Raw genomic sequence first — 15,357 nt, 5'->3', positions numbered from 1 at the left:
GGTCAGTCAAGTCGGAAAATTTCAAGAACTTTGAAAGTTTCTTCAAGTACAGTCACAAAAACTATCAAGCGCTATGATGAAACTGGCTCCTATGAGGACCACCACAGGAAAGGAAGACCCAGAATTACTTCTGCTGCAAAGGATAAATTCAATAGAGTTAACTGCACCTCAGATTGCAGCCCAAATAAATGCTTCACAGAGTTCAAGTAACAGACACATCTCAACATCAACTGTTCAGAGGATACTGCGTGAATCAGGCCTTCATGGTCAAATTTCTGCAAAGAAACCACTAGAAGAAGAGGCTTGTTTGGGCCAAGAAACACGAGCAATAGATATTAGACCGGTGGAAACCTGTCCTTTTGTCTGATGAGTCCAAATTTTAGATTTTTAGTTCGAACTGCCATGTCTTTGTGAGACGCAGAGTTGGTGAATGGATGATCTGTGCATGTGTGGTTTCCACAGTGAAGGATGGAGTAGGACCTGTGATGGTGTGGGGGTGATTTGCTGGTGACACTGTCAGTGATTCATTTAGAATTCAAGGCACACTTAACCAGCATGGCTACCACGGGCATTCTGCAGCGATATGCCATCCCATCTGGTTTGCACTTAGTGGGACTATCATTTGTTTTTCAACAGGACAATGACCCAAAACACACTTCCAGGCTCTGTATGGGCTATTTGACCAAGAAGGAGAGGGATGGAGTGCTGCATCAGATGACCTGGCCTCCACAATCACCCGACCTCAACCGAATTGAGATGGTTTGGGATGAGTTGGACCGCATGAAGGAAAAGTCGCCAACAAGTGCTCAGCATATGTGGGAACTCCTTCAAGACTGTTGGAAAAGCATTCCTCATTAAGCTTGTTGAGAGAACGCCGAGAGTGTACAAAGGCAAAGGGTGGCTACTTTGAGGAATCTAAAATCTAAAACATATTTTAATGTAACACTTTTTTGGTTACTACATGATTCCATATGTGTTATTTCATAGTTGATGTCTTCACCATTATTCTACAATGTAGGAAATAGTAAAAATAAAGAACAACCCTTGAATGAGTAGGTGTGTTCAGGGAGGGACGAGGAAATCTGGTCACAATGCAGAGAGAGTGGACGGAGATACTTCAGAGTTTCCTAGTTCCAACTAGCATGTGAATGCAGCAACAATTATATTTTAATACCGTGTGTAAATGCAACAAACCTTGATCAGATAGCTGTTCACCTACTAATCTCAATGCAACCCCTCTCCAGGTCTCTGATCACTACTTTATTTCCTTCTCTGTCTCCTTTACTCCAACCCTAACTACTCAGCCCCTACCCAGATGGTCATGTTGTTTCCTTCTCTGTCTCCTTTCCTCCAACCCTAACCACTCAGCCCCTACGCAGATGGTCAGGTGCCATCACAATCTTCACTCTCTCTCTCCCACAACTCTCTCCTCTTCTATCCTATCATCTCTACCTTCTGCTAAATCCTTCTCCCTCCTGTCTCCTGATTCTACCTCTTCGACCCTACTCTCCTCCCTTTCCGCATCCTATGACTCGTACTGTTCCCTTTCCTCCCGGCCTGCTCGGCCCTCCCCGTGCTCTGTGGCTGGGTGACTCATTACGAGCTTACAGAACAGGGTTGCGGGCAGCTGAGCGGAAATGGAGAACAAATCTTCCAGAGGACCTATCATCCTTTCACTCCCTTCTCTCTACCTCCTTCTCCTCTGTATCTGCTGCTAAAGCCACTTTCTATCACTCTAAATTCCAGGCTTTTGCCTCTAACCCTAGGAAACTATTTCCCACCTTCTCCTCACTCCTTAATCATCTTCCCCCTCCCTCCTCCCTCATTGTGGACAACTTTGTCAACCACTTTGAAAAGAAGGTTGACGACATTCGCTCCTCCACACACAGACGCACTTCTAATAGTTTGTAGACTATCCAAATGTATGTCACATCGCTGATTCCTTCCTCTTTTCATCTGGGCTGGAGTCAAGAAGGCACATACTTCCTCGCATAACTCTACACAGACACAGAGCTCCAAAACCCTAGTTTGTTTACATCCCCCTTCCACTGCCAGAGCCTCCTTGACATTGACAAATGTGGGTCTGATTTCTCTAACAAACCGATTCTCCACTGGTGATGCTGTAGAACACTAGACTTGTGGCTCTGCTCTTCAGAACCAGAGGCTGAGTAATGAGGGTGGAGGGGAAGGAAGATGAGGAGGGGAGGGGAAAAGGAGAGTATGGGAAGAGTGTGATGAGGAGAAAAGGTGAAGGGAGGAGGATGAGAGGGTAAAGGAGGGAAGGGGATCGGGAGAAGAGAAGAGAAGGGGAGGATGAGAGGACAGGAGAGATGTGGGTGAGGAGAGGAGAAGAGAAAGGGGGAGTCTGTCAGCCAGGCACATAGTTGAAAATACTCTAGCAGATCCCTGGAAGCCCGAGGCTGGCAGAGTTAAGATCGGTCCTGGACACTGCCAAGAGTCTAATGTTAGCCCTGCGCATGGCTCTCTTAACAACCAGTTCTGTGACACTAAACTTAGTTCTCCCATCCCAGGTCTCCTCTTCTAAATCTCCCCCTCCCTCTGTTGCCTCCTTCTATCCATCCCCCTCTCTCTGTCGTCTCCTACTATCCATCCCCGTCTCTGTCATCTCCTTCTATTCCTGCCCATCTCTCTGTCGCCTCCTTCAATTCCCCCCCATCTCTCTGTCGCCTCCTTCAATTCCCCCCCATCTCTCTGTCGCCTCCTTCAATTACCCCCATCTCTCTGTCGCCTCCTTCTATCCCTACCCCTCTCTCTGTCGCCTCCTTCTATTCCTCCCCCTCTCTCTGTCGTCTCCTTCTATCCCTCCCCCTCTCTCTGTCATCTCCTTCTATTCCTCCCCCTCTCTCTGTCGTCTCCTTCTATCCCTCCCCCTCTCTCTGTCATCTCCTTCTATTCCCCCCCATCTCTCTGTCGCCTCCTTCAATTCCCCCCCATCTCTCTGTCGCTTCCTTCTATTCCTGCCCATCTCTCTGTCGCCTCCTTCAATTCCCCCCCATCTCTCTGTCGCCTCCTTCAATTCCCCCCCATCTCTCTGTCGCCTCCTTCAATTACCCCCCATCTCTCTGTCGCCTCCTTCAATTCCCCCCCATCTCTCTGTCGCCTCCTTCAATTACCCCCATCTCTCTGTCGCCTCCTTCTATCCCTCCCCCTCTCTGTCGTCTCCTTCTATCCCTCCCCCTCTCTCTGTCATCTCCTTCTATCTCTCTCTCTGTCGCCTCCTTCTACCCCCCCATCTCTGTTGCCTCCTTCTATCCCTCCCCCTCTCTCTGTCGCCTCCTTCTATCCCTCCCCCTCTCTCTGTCGTCTCCTTCTATCTATCCCCCTCTCTCTGTCGTCTCCTATCTATCCCCCTCTCTGTTGCCTCCTTCTATCCCTCCCCCTCTCTCTGTCGACTCCTTCTATCCCTCCCCCTCTCTCTGTCATCTCCTTCTATCTATCCCCCTCTCTCTGTCGCCTCCTTCTATCCCTCCCCCTCTCTCTGTCGCCTCTTTCTATCCCTCCCCCTCTCTCTGTCGTCTCCTTCTATCTATCCCCCTCTCTCTGTCGTCTCCTATCTATCTCCCTCTCTGTTGCCTCCTTCTATCCCTCCCCCTCTCTCGGTCGTCTCCTTCTATCTATCTCCCTCTTTCTGTCGCCTCCTTCTATCCCTCCCCCTCTCTCTGTCGTCTCCTTCTATCTATCCCCCTCTCTCTGTCGTCTCCTTCTATCTATCCCCCTCTCTCTGTTGCCTCCTTCTATCCCTCCCCCTCTCTCTGTTGCCTCCTTCTATCCCTCCCCCTCTCTCTGTCACATCCTTCTGTCCCTCCCCCTCTCTCTGTTGCCTCCTTCTATCCCTCCCTCTCTCTGTCGTCTCCTTCTATCTATCCCTCTCTCTGTCGTCTCCTTCTATCTCTCTCTCTGTCACCTCCTTCTATTCCTCCCCCTCTTTGTCAACTCCTTCTATTCCTCCCCCTCTTTGTCAACTCCTTCTATTCCTCCCCCTCTCTCTGTCGCTTCCTTCTATCCCTCCCCTCTCTGTCGCTTCCTTCTATCCCTCCCCCTCTCTGTCGCCTCCTTCTATCCCTCCCCCTCTCTCTGTCGCCTCCTTCTATCTCTCCCCTCTCTCTGTCACCTCCTTCTATCCCTCCCCCTCTCTGTCGTCTCCTTCTATCCCTCCCCCTCTCTGTAGCCTCCTTCTATTCCTCCCCCGCTCTCTGTCGTCTCCTTCTATCTATCCCCCTCTCTCTGTCATCTCCTCCTATCTCTCTCTCTGTCACCCTGTTTGTCAACTCCTTCTATCCCTCCCCCTCTCTCTGTAGCCTCCTTCTATTCCTCCCCCTCTCTCTGTCGTCTCCTTCTATCCCTCCCCCTCTCTCTGTCATCTCCTTCTATCTATCCCCCTCTCTCTGTTGCCTCCTTCTATCCCTCCCCCTCTCTCTGTCGCCTTCTTCTATCCCTCCCCCTCTCTCTGTCGCCTCCTTCTATCCCTCCCCCTCTCTCTGTCGTCTCCTTCTATCTATCCCCCTCTCTCTGTCATCTCCTATCTATCCCTCCCCCTCTCTGTTGCCTCCTTCTATCCCTCCCCCTCTCTCTGTCGTCTCCTTCTATCTATCCCCCTCTCTCTGTCGTCTCCTTCTATCTATCCCCCCCTCTCTGTCGTCTCCTTCTATCTATCTCCCTCTCTCTGTCGCCTCCTTCTATCCCTCCCCCTCTCTCTGTCGCCTCCTTCTATCCCTCCCCCTCTCTCTGTCGTCTCCTTCTATCTATCCCCCTCTCTCTGTCGTCTCCTTCTATCTATCCCCCTCTCTCTGTTGCCTCCTTCTATCCCTCCCCCTCTCTCTGTTGCCTCCTTCTATCCCTCCCCCTCTCTCTGTCACCTCCTTCTGTCCCTCCCCCTCTCTCTGTTGCCTCCTTCTATCCCTCCCCCTCTCTCTGTCACCTCCTTCTGTCCCTCCCCCTCTCTCTGTTGCCTCCTTCTATCCCTCCCTCTCTCTGTCATCTCCTTCTATTCCTCCCCCTCTCTCTGTCGCCTCCTTCTTCTCTCTGTCGCCTCCTTCTATTCCTCCCCCTCGCTCTGTCGTGTCCTTCTATTCCTCCCCCTCTCTCTGTCATGTCCTTCTATTCCTCCCCCTCTCTCTGTCGCTTCTTCTATCCCTCCCCCTCTCTGTCGCTTCCTTCTATCCCTCCCCCTCTCTGTCGTCTCCTTCTATCCCTCCCCCTCTCTGTCGTCTCCTTCTATCCCTCCCCCTCTCTGTCGTCTCCTTCTATCCCTCCCCCTCTCTCTGTTGCCTCCTTCTATCTATCCCCCTCTCTCTGTTGCCTCCTTCTATCCCTCCCCCTCTCTCTGTTGCCTCCTTCTATCCCTCCCCCTCTCTCTGTTGCCTCCTTCTATCCCTCCCCCTCTCTCTGTTGCCTCCTTCTATCCCTCCCCCTCTCTCTGTTGCCTCCTTCTATCCCTCCCCCTCTCTCTGTCGCCTCCTTCTATCTCTCCCCTCTCTCTGTCACCTCCTTCTATCCCTCCCCCTCTCTGTCGTCTCCTTCTATCCCTCCACCTCTCTGTAGCCTCCTTCTATTCCTCCCCCGCTCTCTGTCGTCTCCTTCTATCTATCCCCCTCTCTCTGTCATCTCCTCCTATCTCTCTCTCTGTCACCCTCTTTGTCAACTCCTTCTATCCCTCCCCCTCTCTCTGTAGCCTCCTTCTATTCCTCCCCCTCTCTCTGTCGTCTCCTTCTATCCCTCCCCCTCTCTCTGTCGTCTCCTTCTATCTCTCTCTCTGTCGCCTCCTTCTACCCCCCATCTCTGTTGCCTCCTTCTATCCCTCCCCCTCTCTGTCGTCTCCTTCTATCTATCCCCCTCTCTCTGTAGCCTCTTTCTATCCCTCCCCCTCTCTCTGTCGCCTCCTTCTATCCCTCCCCCTCTCTCTGTCGTCTCCTTCTATCTATCCCCCTCTCTCTGTCGTCTCCTATCTATCCCCCTCTCTGTTGCCTCCTTCTATCCCTCCCCCTCTCTCTGTCGTCTCCTTCTATCTATCCCCCTCTCTCTGTCGTCTCCTTCTATCTATCTCCCTCTCTCTGTCGCCTCCTTCTATCCCTCCCCCTCTCTCTGTCATCTCCTTCTATCTATCCCCCTCTCTCTGTCGCCTCCTTCTATCCCTCCCCCTCTCTCTGTCGCCTCCTTCTATCCCTCCCCCTCTCTCTGTCGTCTCCTTCTATCTATCCCCCTCTCTCTGTCGCCTCCTTCTATCCCTCCCCCTCTCTCTGTCGCCTCCTTCTATCCCTCCCCTCTCTCTGTCGTCTCCTTCTATCCCTCCCCCTCTCTCTGTCGTCTCCTTCTATCTATCTCCCTCTCTCTGTCGCCTCCTTCTATCCCTCCCCCTCTCTCTGTCGCCTCCTATCCCTCCCCCTCTCTCTGTCGTCTCCTTCTATCCCTCCCCCTCTCTCTGTCGTCTCCTTCTATCTATCTCCCTCTCTCTGTCGCCTCCTTCTATCCCTCCCCCTCTCTCTGTTGCCTCCTTCTATCCCTCCCCCTCTCTCTGTTGCCTCCTTCTATCCCTCCCCCTCTCTCTGTTGCCTCCTTCTATCCCTCCCCCTCTCTCTGTTGCCTCCTTCTATCCCTCCCCCTCTCTCTGTCACCTCCTTCTGTCCCTCCCCCTCTCTCTGTTGCCTCCTTCTATCCCTCCCTCTCTCTGTCGTCTCCTTCTATCTATCCCTCTCTCTGTCGTCTCCTTCTATCTCTCTCTCTGTCACCTCCTTCTATGCCCCCCCCTCTTTGTCAACTCCTTCTATTCCTCCCCCTCTTTGTCAACTCCTTCTATTCCTCCCCCTCTCTCTGTCGCCTCCTTCTATCCCTCCCCCTCTCTCTGTCGTCTCCTTATATCCCTTGACCTCCCTCTGTAGCCTCCTTCTATCCCTCCCCCTCTCTCTGTCGTCTCCTTCTATCCCTCCCCCTCTCTCTGTCATCTCCTTATATCCCTCGACCTCCCTCTGTCATCTCTTTCTATCTCTCCCTCTCTCTGTCATCTCCTCCTATTTTGTAACCTCAATATTCATTAGGACTCTGGAAAGAATTTTTATCCAGACAATTGAATCTGCATGAATGGGAACATCAGGAAATATCTGGTTTGGAAGATGTTTGCAAAAATGTCCTCCCTTGGAAAAATATAGAATAGAATTCACATGCTGAACTGTATTTAATTTTCTTCTCAACCAGTAAAATCCCCAATTTTCAGTTAGTTTCCACTGTGAAAATGTTAACATAGACTATATGGTTAGTGCAGGTGGACTATACTCTGCTGCCACCATCTGGTACTGGTTGGAATTGCAGTATGTAGTGAATAGTGTGCCGTTTGGGACTCATTTCATGTGTATTTTGGCCTCTTCACTGCTCCCACTTCATTATATGCAAAAGCCAGGCTGGTCCTACCTAGATTTACACTCGGATTGCTAGATTCAGAGTCCATAGTTCTAACCATTAGGCCATAGAACCAGTTGGTTCTATGGTGATAGTATCAAAATAGTACCTCTGTCCATAGGGACTACCTCTGTCTATAGGGACTACCTCTGTCCATAGGGACTACCTCAAATCAAATCAAATCAAATTTATTTATATAGCCCTTCGTACATCAGCTGATATCTCAAAGTGCTGTACAGAAACCCAGCCTAAAACCCCAAACAGCAAGCAATGCATGTGAAAGAAGCACGGTGGCTAGGAAAAACTCCCTAGGAAAAACTCCCTAGAAAGGCCAAAAACCTAGGAAGAAACCTAGAGAGGAACCAGGCTATGAGGGGTGGCCAGTCCTCTTCTGGCTGTGCCGGGTGGATATTATAACAGAACATGGTCAAGATGTTAAAATGTTCATAAATAATAATAATCATAGTAGTTGTCGAGGGTGCAACAAGCACGTCCGGTGAACAGGTCAGGGTTCCATAGCCGCAGGCAGAACAGTTGAAACTGGAGCATCAGCATGGCCAGGTGGACTGGGGACAGCAAGGAGTCATCATGCCAGGTAGTCCTGAGGCATGGTCCTAGGGCTCAGGTCCTCCGAGAGAAAGAAAGAGAGAAAGTGAGAATTAGAGAGAGCATAGAGAATTAGAGAGAGCATATGTCCATAGGGACTACCTCTGTCTATAGGGACTACCTCTGTCCATAGGGACTACCTCTGTCCATAGGGACTACCTCTGTCCATAGGGACTACCTCTGTCTATAGGGACTACCTCTGTCTATAGGGACTACCTCTGTCCATAGGGACTACCTCTGTCCATAGGGACTACCTCTGTCCATAGGGACTACCTCTGTCTATAGGGACTACCTCTGTCCATAGGGACTACCTCTGTCCATAGGGACTACCTCTGTCTATAGGGACTACCTCTGTCCATAGGGACTACCTCTGTCCATAGGGACTACCTCTGTCCATAGGGACTACCTCTGTCCATAGGGACTACCTCTGTCTATAGGGACTACCTCTGTCTATAGGGACTACCTCTGTCTATAGGGACTACCTCTGTCCATAGGGACTACCTCTGTCTATAGGGACTACCTCTGTCTATAGGGACTACCTCTGTCCATAGGGACTACCTCTGTCTATAGGGACTACCTCTGTCTATAGGGACTACCTCTGTCTATAGGGACTACCTCTGTCCATAGGGACTACCTCTGTCCATAGGGACTACCTCTGTCTATAGGGACTACCTCTGTCTATAGGAACCACCTCTGTCTATAGGGACTACCTCTGTCCATAGGGACTACCTCTGTCTATAGGGACTACCTCTGTCCATAGGGACTACCTCTGTCCATAGGGACTACCTCTGTCCATAGGGACTACCTCTGTCTATAGGGACTATCTCTGTCCATAGGGACTACCTCTGTCCATAGGGACTACCTCTGTCTATAGGGACTACCTCTGTCCATAGGGACTACCTCTGTCCATAGGGACTACCTCTGTCTATAGGGACTACCTCTGTCCATAGGGACTACCTCTGTCTATAGGGACTACCTCTGTCTATAGGAACCACCTCTGTCTATAGGGACTACCTCTGTCCATAGGGACTACCTTTTTACATTTTTACATTTACATCATTTAGCAGACGCTCTTATCCAGAGCGACTTACAGTAGTGAATGCATACATTTCATACATTTTTTTTTTTTTTCTGTGCTGGCCCCCCGTGGGAATCGAACCCACAACCCTGGTGTTGCAAACACCATGCTCTACCAACTGAGCTACAGGGAAGGGACTACCTCTGTCTATAGGGACTACCTCTGTCTATAGGGACTACCTCTGTCCATAGGGACTACCTCTGTCTATAGGGACTATCTCTGTCCATAGGGACTACCTCTGTCCATAGGGACTACCTCTGTCTATAGGGACTACCTCTGTCCATAGGGAATACCTCTGTCCATAGGGACTACCTCTGTCTATAGGGACTACCTCTGTCTATAGGGACTACCTCTGTCCATAGGGACTACCTCTGTCCATAGGGACTACCTCTGTCTATAGGGACTACCTCTGTCCATAGGGACTACCTCTGTCCATAGGGACTACCTCTGTCCATAGGGACTACCTCTGTCTATAGGGACTACCTCTGTCCATAGGGACTACCTCTGTCCATAGGGACTACCTCTGTCTATAGGGACTACCTCTGTCCATAGGGACTACCTCTGTCCATAGGGACTACCTCTGTCTATAGGGACTACCTCTGTCTATAGGGACTACCTCTGTCCATAGGGACTACCTCTGTCCATAGGGACTACCTCTGTCTATAGGGACTACCTCTGTCCATAGGGACTACCTCTGTCCATAGGGACTACCTCTGTCTATAGGGACTACCTCTGTCCATAGGGACTACCTCTGTCCATAGGGACTACCTCTGTCTATAGGGACTACCTCTGTCTATAGGGACTACCTCTGTCCATAGGGACTACCTCTGTCCATAGGGACTACCTCTGTCTATAGGGACTACCTCTGTCCATAGGGACTACCTCTTTCCATAGGGACTACCTCTGTCCATAGGGACTACCTCTGTCCATAGGGACTACCTCTGTCTATAGGGACTACCTCTGTCCATAGGGACTACCTCTGTCCATAGGGACTACCTCTGTCTATAGGGACTACCTCTGTCCATAGGGACTACCTCTGTCTATAGGGACTACCTCTGTCCATAGGGACTACCTCTGTCCATAGGGACTACCTCTGTCTATAGGGACTACCTCTGTCTATAGGGACTACCTCTGTCCATAGGGACTACCTCTGTCTATAGGGACTACCTCTGTCTATAGGGACTACCTCTGTCCATAGGGACTACCTCTGTCTATAGGGACTACCTCTGTCTATAGGGACTACCTCTGTCCATAGGGACTACCTCTGTCCATAGGACTACCTCTGTCCATAGGGACTACCTCTGTCCATAGGGACTACCTCTCTCCATAGGGACTACCTCTGTCTATAGGGACTACCTCTGTCCATAGGGACTACCTCTGTCCATAGGGACTACCTCTGTCCATAGGGACTACCTCTGTCTATAGGGACTACCTCTGTCCATAGGGACTACCTCTGTCCATAGGGACTACCTCTGTCTATAGGGACTACCTCTGTCCATAGGGACTACCTCTGTCCATAGGGACTACCTCTGTCTATAGGGACTACCTCTGTCTATAGGGACTACCTCTGTCCATAGGGACTACCTCTGTCCATAGGGACTACCTCTGTCCATAGGGACTACCTCTGTCTATAGGGACTACCTCTGTCCATAGGGACTACCTCTGTCCATAGGGACTACCTCTGTCTATAGGGACTACCTCTGTCCATAGGGACTACCTCTGTCCATAGGGACTACCTCTGTCCATAGGGACTACCTCTGTCCATAGGGACTACCTCTGTCCATAGGGACTACCTCTGTCCATAGGGACTACCTCTGTCCATAGGGACTACCTCTGTCTATAGGGACTACCTCTGTCTATAGGGACTACCTCTGTCCATAGGGACTACCTCTGTCTATAAGGACTACCTCTGTCTATAGGGACTACCTCTGTCCATAGGGACTACCTCTGTCCATAGGACTACCTCTGTCCATAGGGACTACCTCTGTCCATAGGGACTACCTCTGTCCATAGGGACTACCTCTTATTGTGGTATGGAATTTTTTGTTTACTGAAAATAACAGCATTATGTTATTTTGAAAGATAATTTTACTGGTACCACAAAATTGATCTGACAGAACAGCAAAGGCAGCTTTTTATAAGCTGTGGAACATCTTCAATGCGGTGACATCACCTGGTTTAAATGTCTGTAGAGACAATATCTCTCTCACCATTACTCAATGCCTAGGTTTACCTCCAATGTACTCACATCCTACCATACCTCTGTCTGTACATTATGCCGTGAATCTATTTTATTGCGCCCAGAAACCTGCTCCTTTTACTCTCTGCTCCGAAAGCGCTAGACAACCAGTCCTGATAGCCTTTAGCCGTACCCACCCTTATCCTACTCATCCTCTGTTCCTCTGGTGATGTAGAGGTTAACCCAGGCCCTGCAGTGCCTAGCTCCACTCCCATTCCCCAGATGCTCTCATTTGTTGACTTCTGTAACCGTAAAAGCCTTGGTTTCATGCATGTTAACATTAGAAGCCTCCTCCCTAAGTTTGTTTTATTCACTGCTTTAGCACACTCTGCCAACCCGGATGTGCTAGCCGTGTCTGAATCCTGGCTTAGGAAGACCATCAAAAACCCTGAAATTTCCATCCCTAACTATAAAATGTTCCAACAAGATAGAACTGCCAAAGGGGGCAGTGTTGCAATCTACTGCAGAGATAGCCTGCAGAGTTCTGTCTTACTATCCAGGTCTGTACACAAACAATTCGAGCTTCTACTTTTAAAAATCCACCTTTCCAGAAACAAGTCTCTCACTGTTGCCGCTTGCTATAGACCACCCTCTGCCCCCAGCTGTGCCCTGGACACCATATGTGAATTGATTTCCCCCATCTATCTTCAGAGCTCGTGCTGCTAGGTGACCTAGACTGTGACATGCTTAACACCCCGGCCATCCTACAATCTAAGCTTGATGCCCTCAATCTCACACAAATTATCAATGAACCCAGCGAGCAGGCGTTTCTAATCGACCTGACCCGGGTATCCTGGAAGGATATTGACCTCATCCCGTCAGTAGAGGATGCATGGTTATTCTTTAAATGTGCCTTCCTCACCATCTTCAATAAGCATGCCCCATTCAAAAAATGTAGAACCAGGAACAGATATAGCCCTTGGTTCTCTCCAGATGTGACTGCCCTTGACCAGCACAAAAACATCCGATGCATTAGCATCGAATAGCCCCCATGATATGCAACTTTTCAGGGATGTTAGGAACAAATATACACAGGCAGTTAGGAAAGCTAAGGCTAGCTTTTTCAAGCAGAAATTTGAGCACAAACTCAAAAAAGTTCTGGGACACTGTAAAGTCCATGCAGCATAAGAGCACCTCCTCCCAGCTGCCCACTGCACTGAGGTTAGGAAACACTGTCACCACCGATAAATCCACTATAATTGAGAATTTCAATAAGCATTTTTCTACGGCTGGCCATGCTTCCACCTGGCTACCCCTAACCCGATCAACAGCCCTCCACCCCACACAGCAACTCGCCCAAGCCTCTCCCATTTCTCCTTCACCCAAATCCAGATAGCTGATGTTCTGAAAGAGCTGCAAAATCTGGACTCCTACAAATTAGCCGGGCTAGACAATCTGGACCCTCTCTTTCTAAAATGATCTGCAGAAATTTTTGCAACCCCTATTACTAGCCTGTTCAACCTCTCTTTCGTATCGTCTGAGATTCCCATAGATTGGAAAGCTGCCGCGGTCATCCCCCTCTTCAAAGGGGGAGACACTCTAGACCCAAACTGCTACAGACCTATATCTATCCTACCCTGCCTTTCTAAGGTCTTCAAAAGCCAAGTTAACAAACAGATGACCGACCATTTCGAATCCCACCATACCTTCTCTGCTATGCAATCTGGTTTCAGAGCTGGTCCTGGGTGCACCTCAGCCATGCTCAAGGTCCTAAACGATATCATAACTGCCATCGATAAGAGACATTACTGTGCAGCCGTATTCATCGACCTGGCTAAGGCTTTCGACTCTGTCAATCACAACATTCTTATTGGCAGACTCAATAGCCTTGGTTTCTCAAATGACTGCCTCGCCTAGTTCACCAACTACTTCTCTGATAGAGTTCAGTGTGTCAAATCGGAGGGCCTGTTGTCCGGACCTCTGGCAGTCTCTATGGGGGTGCCACAGGGTTCAATTCTCGGGCCGACTCTCTTCTCTGTATACATCAATGATGTCGCTCTTGCTGCTGGTGATTCTTTGACCCACCTGTACGCAGACGACCCCATTCTGTATACCTCTGGCCCTTCTTTGGACACTGTGTTAACTACCCTCCAGGCGAGCTTCAATGCCATTCATCTCTCCTTCCGTGGCCTCCAACTGCTCTTAAATGCAAGTAAAACTAAATGCATGCTCTTCAACCGATCGCTGCCCGCACCTGCCCGCCCGTCCAGCATCACTACTCTGGACGGTTCTGACTTAGAATATGTTGACAACTTCAAATACCTAGGTGTCTGGTTAGACTGTAAACTCTCCTTCCAGACTCACATTAAACATCTCCAATCCAAAATTAAATCTAGAATCGGCTTCCTATTTCGCAACAAAGCATCCTTCACTCATGCTGCCAAACATAACCTCGTAAAACTGACCATCCTACCGATCCTCGACTTTGGCGATGTCATTTAGAAATTAGCCTCCAACACTCTACTCAACAAATTGGATGCAGTCTATCACAGTACCATCCGTTTTGTCACCAAAGCTCCATATACTACCCACCACTGCGACCTGTACACTCTCGTTGGCTGGCCCTCGCTTCATACTCGTCGCCAAACCCACTGGCTCCAGGTCATCTACAAGTCTCTGCTAGGTAAAGCCCCGCCTTATCTCAGCTCACTGGTCACCATAGCAGCACCCACCCAGAGCACGCGCTCCAGCAGGTATATCTCACTGGTCACCCCCAAAGCCAATTCTTCCTTTGGCCGCCTCTCCTTCCAGTTCTCTGCTGCCAATGACTGGAACGAACTGCAAAAATCACTAAAACTGGAGACTCTTTTCTCCCTCACTAGCTTTAAGCACCAGCTGTCAGAGCAGCTCACAGATCACTGCACCTGTACATAGCCCATCTGTAAATAGCCCATCCAACTACCTCATCCCCATACTGTGTTTATTTATTTATCTTGCTCCTTTGCACCCCAGTATCTCTACTTGCACATTCATCTTCTGCACATTCTACCATTCCAGTGTTTAATTGCTATATTGTAATTACTTCACCACCATGGCCTATTTATTGCCTTACCTCCCTTATCTTACCTCATTTGCACATGCTGTATTTAGACTTTTTCTACTGTATTATTGATTGTATGTTTGTTTATTCCATGTGTAAGTCTGTGTTGTTGTATGTGTCGAACTGCTATGCTTTATCTTGGCCAGGTCGCAGTTGCAAATGAGAACTTCTTCTCAACTAGACTACCTGGTTAAATAAAGGTCAAATAAAAATAAAATAAAAAAATGGGCGAATGACATTTGATAGGATTGACAGGGATTGGAAGCCAGAAACAGCAGTGGGGTGTTGCTAGCATCAGCAGTTGTCTGTCTAATTAACTGTTAATACGAGATCAGCTGACAGATCTCAACCTGTCACAGTGTTGACAGGATGTTAGTGCAGGGGCTTCGATTGGCGAAATCTGACATACTTTTATTGTTCATTTTACGAGTATAGCTACAGGGTTTTTGAAAAGAAAAAGCTTTGCCCTTCCATCGCTCTATGATAGGCATAGTTATGTAAATGTAGTTGTTGGTGCATTAGTATTGTCCATGTGGTCACCTCAGTGAGAGGAGGGCCAGAGAGCTCAGAGAGCACAGGTACCTTCGGTTGTGGCTAATGTCCTTAGGCCTGTTTTAAAATGCTCAGCTTAACAGTGCCCTGAAATGTACACTCAGTCTATTTCAGTTATCCTAAGACATGGACCCTTCTGTTGCTGTATGGTAAAGTTGGTAGAATATTCCACTTTCAACGTCAGGATTGTGGTATAAATCCCTCTCGGGCCACCTATGCGAAAATGTATGCAGGCGCTACTGTTAGTCGCTTTGTATAAAAGTGTCTGCTATACGGCATGTATATATTACACTTTGAACACCTGTAGCACCTGATAGAATGGACAGGAATGTACTGGAGACGTAGTGATTCTCTTTAAAACCAGCAGGGGTCAGAGTGCTCTCTCTCTGTTACTTGGTAACTGGAGCTCTGTGTTAAACTGGTGTGTACCCT

This window comes from Salmo salar, chromosome 15, assembly GCF_965601325.2.
Source record: "Salmo salar chromosome 15, fSalSal1, whole genome shotgun sequence".
NCBI classification, from domain to species: Eukaryota; Metazoa; Chordata; class Actinopteri; order Salmoniformes; family Salmonidae; genus Salmo; species Salmo salar.
The sequence above is the reverse complement of the archived record's forward strand: the minus strand, read 5'-3'. Positions refer to the sequence as shown.